Raw genomic sequence first — 7,381 nt, forward strand, 5'->3', positions numbered from 1 at the left:
AACTTTATTACATTGTCCCAGGTGGGACATACCTGTCATGTGAGAGATCGCTGATCTGTCACATCACAGATCACTGTGACAGATCAGCGATCTGTCACAGGCACTGCACAGGCTTTACTCATGCCTGCGCTTTGCAGGCACTGAGGAAGCCAGCTCCCTGCAGGCCCTCAAAGGTCCCCGTCACCATCATGGATTCGGGGACCTGCAGGGATGGAGCCCCCCGCAGCAGTGCTGCACATTGCGCTGCTGTGGGGGGCTCAGGGAAGCACGGAGGGAGCCCCCTCCCTGCCGATGCTTCCCTTTAACTCCCGGTATACCGCGATCGTGTTTGATCGCGGTGTGCAATGGGTTAACATGTCGGGGGCGGTCCGTGACCACCCCTGACACATTGTGCCTGGTGTCAGCTGTGATAATCAGCTGACACCCGGCCGCAATCAGCGGCGCTCACGACGTGGGCGCCGCTGATCGCTGTGACGTACTATCCCATTCCTGGGAATTAAGTCCCAGGGCACATGGACGGGATAGTACGTCACATGACAGAAAGGGGTTAAAGGTTAACATTTGACCAGCGATTTCTCACTTTTACAAAATTTGCAAAACCATTTTTTTAGGGACCACCTCACATTTGAAGTGACTTTGAGGGCCCATATGACAGAAAATACCCCAAAATGACACCATTCTAAAAACTGCACCCCTCAAGGTACTCAACACCACATTCAAAAAGTTTATTAACTCTTCAGGTGCTTCACAGGAATTTTTGGAATGTGGAAAAAAAATAAACATTTACTTTTCTTTCACAAAAATTTTCTTTAAATTTATTTATTTTTTTTACCTTTGCAAGGGTAACAGGTGAAAATGGACCATGCATTTTGTTGTGCAATTTCTCGAGAGCATGCTGATACCCCATATGTGGGGGAAGTCTACTGTTTGGGCACACGGCAGGGCTCGGAAGGGAAGGAGCACCATTTCACTGTGACGACTCCTGGAGTGGACCCTCTGGGTCGTGGCACCAGCCCTCCCAGGGCGAGCTGACCTAGTGAAGACCACCCCCTATACAGGGAGTGTCAGAGGCAAGCCCCAGGGGGTGAGGTACCACGACTGCTGGCACCAGGCGGCCGGCTCACAGGAGACACGAGTGGGTGAGTGTGTCTGCAGGAACGTGTAAAGCGTGGACACGGGAACACGTGGTATACAGAGACTTCGTACGTCCGGGTGTGAGTGAAGCAGGATGCGTGCAAGGAGCACGTCAGAGCACTGAGTCAGGCAGCAGGTGTGCCAGGAGGTGTAATAGAGTACAGGAGCAGGGTGTGTGCCAGAGGGCACAACTGAGCATATGACATAGTGCAGGATTGGAACATGTGCCAGGAGGCACAACTGAGTAAGAGACAGAGTACAGGATTGGAACGTGTGCCAGGAGGCACAACTGAGTAAGAGACAGAGTACAGGATCAGAGCATGTGCCAGGAGGCACAACTGAGTATGAGACAAGGTACAGGGTCCGAGTGTGTGCCAGGAGGCACAACTGAGTATAAGACAGAGCACAGGATCAGAGTGTGTGCCAGGAGGCACAACTAAGTACAAGACAGAGCACAGGGTCAGAGCGTGTGCCAGGAGGCACAACCGAGTACAAGGCAGAGTGCAGGTTCAGAGCGTGTGCCAAGAGGCACAACAGAGTGTAAGGCAGGGGACCCAAATACAGCGCACAGCCAGGCAGGGACACGACAGACCAAGCCAGGAAGCACAACAATAATCAGGCACCACCCCTAGGAAGAGGTAGCCTGATATAGCACATGATCACGAGAGCTTCCGGGTCAAGTCCTCCAGTACCATAGAGAGGACTGACCTGGAGACCGAACTGAGAAAAGCGCGCAAGCGCAGACATAACATGAAGGAGACAGGGACCTAGGTACGAGAGGTGCGCGTGCGCACCCGGCGGGACCGCCGGAGTGACCGTGGCTCCGGAAGAGATGACGTCGGGGCCGAGGTCCCGCCCCCAGGTGAGCGCGGCGTGACATTCACTTTTAGAATGTAAAATTTGCTGGAATAATTAGCGGTTGCCATGTCGCGTTTGGAGAGCCCCTGATGTGCCTAAACAGTGGAAATCCCCCACAAGTGACACCATTTTGGAAACTAGACCCCTTAAGCAACTTATCTCGATATATATTGAGCACCTTGAACCCACAAGTGCTTCACAGAAGTTTATAACATTAAGCTGTGAAAATAAAAATAAAAAAATCACATTTTTGACATATAAATCATTTTTAGCTTCAAATGTTGCATTTTCATAAGGATAACAAGAGATATTGCTCCATACAATTTGTTGTGCAATTTCTCTTGAGTGCGCAGATGCCCAATATGTGGAGGTAAACATCTGTTTTTGTGCACGGCATGGCTTGGAAGGAAAGGAGCATCAAACAACTTTATCAATGGAGCGGATGGTAAAAATTGTCGATAATACCACGTCTCATTTTGAAACTAAATAAAAGTGATAATCAAAACTCATCTGGCTTACATGTTTCCTTCAGCTCCCCAGACCAGGAGCCTTTGGATAGCAGTTCGAGTGATATTAACTTTTAGGGTTCTTCCTGTGATGTTTTATATTATTGAAACCCAAAAAAGTGCATGTTTTAAAAAAATGTAAAAGACACGGCGGCCATAAAAACAACAAATACAATATGAATGAATACCTGCCACATAAAAAATCTGTGAAATCAGAGCTTTCCTTCAATGTTTTGAATTTATCCAAGTATACACCAACCACAGAACAAATGGAAGTAGTGTCCCTTGGTTTGAATTTTGTCCCAGATAAACAATTTGATATGTTTCAAACTTTACTGGACATTAATTTATTAATACGAAACTTGACAGTTAAATAACATTTTTTTCTATAGAGTCCATGGTAATTTACATTTTTTTTTTATCCCAGTCAATGAATTCCGCAAATTAAAATTCTCAGAACAAATAGACTTAAAGCCTTAAGAGATCTCCAAGAATTACATGCTATTAATTTTCCTGTGGAGAAAATTACTAATTCAGCTCTAAAATTGGAGACAAAGAACTCTTTCTTTTATCCCATTTACTCAAGGACAGATTGCATGAATCTCTTTCAAAATGTTATAGAAAGGGAATTGAGGCAATTGGATGTAGTTTCCAGGAACAACAAACAGCATTCTAATCTTAATCCTTCACAGACACAAGCAATTCAAGAGCTTAAAGATATCACTGAAATAGCAATTAAAATGGCTGAATGGCTGATAAAGGAGGTTTAGTTGTAATTATGGACACCAATGAATATAGAACACAAATTATTTCTTTATTGGAAGATCAAGCCACGTACAAGAAACTAACATAAGATCCAAGTCTCCAATTTCAAATGGATACCTTTCGCATAATTGATGAAGGTTTTGCATTGGGTGTACTTACCAAAACACAGATTTTGAAAGTGGAACACCCGTTACTTTCCCTCATGCATGCTCTGCCGAAGGTCCACAAAAATATAACTCCACGACCGATGAGACCAATTATTACTGGCATTGGATCTAATATAGAAAATTTGAGTGAGTGGTTAGATTTCCTGTTATAGCCACTTAGCTAAAAAATACCGGGCTTTCTTAAGGACTCTAGAGATGTTTTGGACCAGCTACCTGATGTTTTTTGGTCAGAAAACTTTTCATGGATGAGCTGTGATGTGATTGCCTTATATATGTCCATCCCCCAAGATATTGCCATCTTGGCATTGGAGTTTAATTTATTGAAATACAGCGATTATTCATCTGATCTTTGTTTCTTGATGACTCATAATTATTTTTGCTTTGAGACCCATTATTATTTAGAGTGTAATGAAATATCAATGGGAGGAAAACATTCACCATTTCTTGCAAATCTTGTGATGTCTTATTGGTAGGAGAAGTTTATATACATATGGTAACTCTTTTATGTCTCATAAACTCTGGTATGGCAGATACATTGATGACATACTGTTCATCTGGAGGGATGACGTATCTGCCATACCAGAATTCATTCAATACCTCAATAATAACCATTGTAATTTGTATTTCACGTGTACCACTAATCTTTCTTCTATATCATTATAGATCTACAGTTGGAGTGTACTCACGGTAATTTGATAACTACTTCCACTTTTGCCAAACCTTTATCAGGTAATAATATCTTACATGCTAGAAGTAGGCATCCCAGGCATACCATTAAATCCATACCGGTAGGTGAATTAACATGCACCATTAGGAACCGTAGTGACACTGTTAGATTAGATGAAGAAATAAAACATTTCAATACATTAAAAAAAGGGTTAAACACAATGGACCTTGGACAGGGCATTAGATATTGTACAAAAAAAAAATCAGTCGCATCTCATAACTTACAAACATTAAGTAAATTTTCCCATGAGAAATAGAACAGTCTTGTCCCGTCCATTCAGTCCCTAATTTAGTAAATTAAAATTGATTATTCAGAAGCACATTCCTAATCTATATGAGGAAGCGACTTTATCCACCATATTGGAATCAGGTTGTCATATTGTTGCTAAAAGAGCTGTTACAATAGGAAACATGATTTCTCCCAGCTTCATCAATCCCAACAAAAGATGTAAAACATGGCTTAATTATCCTGCTTTTTCAGATGTGAAGGCACTAGCTGTAGGACTTAGAAATATTCTAAAGTGATACGTTCTTTTTCTGACACAGAGAACACCAAACAACATGGAATCAATCAATATATTTATTGTAATTCTCACAATGTGCTATATATGATCAAATGTATTGACTGCAATTTAATCTACATCGGTTGCACAACGAGAAGTTTAAAAATCTGAATTTCGAAGCGCTTAACAGAAATTGACTCTTTTCCAGCTGTAACTGTGCTATTTCTTTCGCATCAAAGCATTTTATTACTTATCATGAAAGATGCTCAACATCGTTCAGACTATCCGGGATTGAAAGGTTAATGAACTTATCGAGGGGAAGAGACATCAGGAGTCTTTATGGATATTTTACTTGAAAACCTGTTTTCCCGCAGGTTTAAATGCCCGAAAATAAGTTATGTTTCCTTATTAATGTCTCGGACTTTGCATTAGTTCTAAATGATTGTGTATTTTTTATTCCCATTCTCTGTTTCTTTGTTTTTTCTTTTGTATATGTTTTTAAGGATTTGCTTGTCAGTCATGTGTTAGAGAAGAATTTTCCTACTGGTTGTATACTCTATAGGACCTTTCATGTTTAGGTTTGAGAAAGGACGCATTTGAGCGTTTGAAACGAGTTGCCGCATATCTTATTAAGGGAACAGAATTTTTTCTGTCATCATTGTTTTAAAGTAAATTTTCTAACAATCTTTTTGGATCTTATGAAGCTGGAACACCTTCCTCTTTTTTTTTTCTTTGATTAGACGTGTGGCCACACGTGTTCCATGCTTCAACAACGCCATATGCTGCTATAGGTGAGCTGGTTCATTATTTCTTTTTTCATGTATTTGAATACTAGTTGCATTATTTAACTGTATGTAAATATGGGTCATCAAAAACAAATGAAAAATTGATTTTTTTTTTTTTAGAAAAGTATTGTACATGTTCACTAAGGCTACGTCTCCATGGTCACTAATCAGCAGCGCTTTGGACGCAGCACATGTCTGCCGAGATCAGGCAATCAGTCCACTCGCTTGAATCTGGACACTCACAGTACCTTCAGCAGGGGCCCATCCGAAGTCCTGGGGCCTGTGTTGTGGTCCTTTCGTCCTTAGTCCGGAGCAGCAGATTTCCTCCCTCCTGGGAGTCTGGCAATGCTCCATTGTGTCCTTTGGCCCGGGGCAGCAGATTCTCTCCCTCCTGGGAGTCTGGCAAGTCCCCGGCTGCAGCCACACATCTGCTCAGGGCTAATCTGCCCGAGCTTCTGAACAGGAGCAGCAGCTTTCTGCCACCTTTTTTGAGCTGGCCCAGCCAACTCATTAACTCTTTGCTTTCCCTATTTCTAAAACAACATGGCAAACGTAGCACAGCAATAAAGATATAGAATATAGACAATTGAAAGAGAAACTTCCCACAATGAAAGGTTACACAGTAGTACATAAGGAGACAACATATTTATATATGATGGCACATAGTAAATACAACACATCAATATTAGGCAGTTCAGTGGAATTACATGGCATATACAGTAAGAACAATGTGAACACAGACGTTAACACAATACATTAAGAACATATTTATATCAAGTGCTCGGGGGCCACACAGGAAGGAGAGAGGGAGCATTGAGGTCCTCCGCCACCTCCTCACAAATGTACGCAGCGTCCAACCCGCAGCGTTTGCTGACCGTGGAAACATACCCTTATTGCTACATTCTGCACAAAAATAACTCACATGTGCTTTAATAATAATAATTAATAATAATTTTATTTCTATAGTGCCAACATATTCCACAGCACTTTATACTACTGTTCAAAAGTTTAGGATCACTTAGAAATTTCCTTATTTTTGAAAGAAAAGCACTGTGTTTTCCAATGAATCTTACATTAAATGATTCAGAAATACACTCTATACATTGTTAATGTGGTAAATGACTATTCTAGCTACAAACGTCTGGTTTGTAATGCAATATCTTCATAGCTGTATAGAGGCCCATTACCAACAACCATAACTCCAGTGTTCTTATGGTACTTTGTGTTTGCTAACTGTGTAAGAAGGCTAATGGATGGTTAGAATACCCTTGAAAACCCCTGTGCAAGTATGTTAGCACAGCTGAAAACATTTTGGCTGATTAGAGAAGCTATAAACCTGACCTTCCTTTGAGCTAGTTGAGAATCTGGAGCATTACATTTGTAGGTTCTATTAAACTCTCAAAATGGCCAGAAAAAAAGAGCTTTCATGTGAAACTCGACAGTCTATTCTTGTTCTTAGAAATGAAGGCTATTCCATGCGAGAATATGCCAAGAAACTGAAGATTTCCTACAACGGTGTGTACTACTCCCTTCAGAGGAGAGCACAAACAGGCTCTAACCAGAGTAGAAAGAGAAGTGGGAGGCCCCGCTGCACAACTGAGCAACAAGACAAGTACATTAGATTCTGTAGTTTGAGAAATCAATGCCTCACAGATCAGGCAGCATCATTAAATAATACATACAAAACGCCAGTGTCAACGTCTACAGTGAAGAGGTTATTCCAGGATGCTGGCCTTCAGGGCAGAGTGGCAAAGAAAAAGCCATATCTGAGACTGGCTAATAAAAGGAAAATATTAATATGGGCCAAAGAACACAGAAATTGGATAGAGAAAGATTTGTAAAAAGTGTTATGGACAGACGAATCCAAGTGTGAGGTGTTTGGATATCACAGAAGAACATTTGTGAGATGCAGAACAACTGAAAAGATGCTGGAAGAG

The sequence above is a fragment of the Dendrobates tinctorius genome, unplaced genomic scaffold, assembly GCF_039654945.1.
Source record: "Dendrobates tinctorius isolate UK_male_01 unplaced genomic scaffold, ASM3965494v1 ptg000083l, whole genome shotgun sequence".
Classification (NCBI taxonomy): domain Eukaryota; kingdom Metazoa; phylum Chordata; class Amphibia; order Anura; family Dendrobatidae; genus Dendrobates; species Dendrobates tinctorius.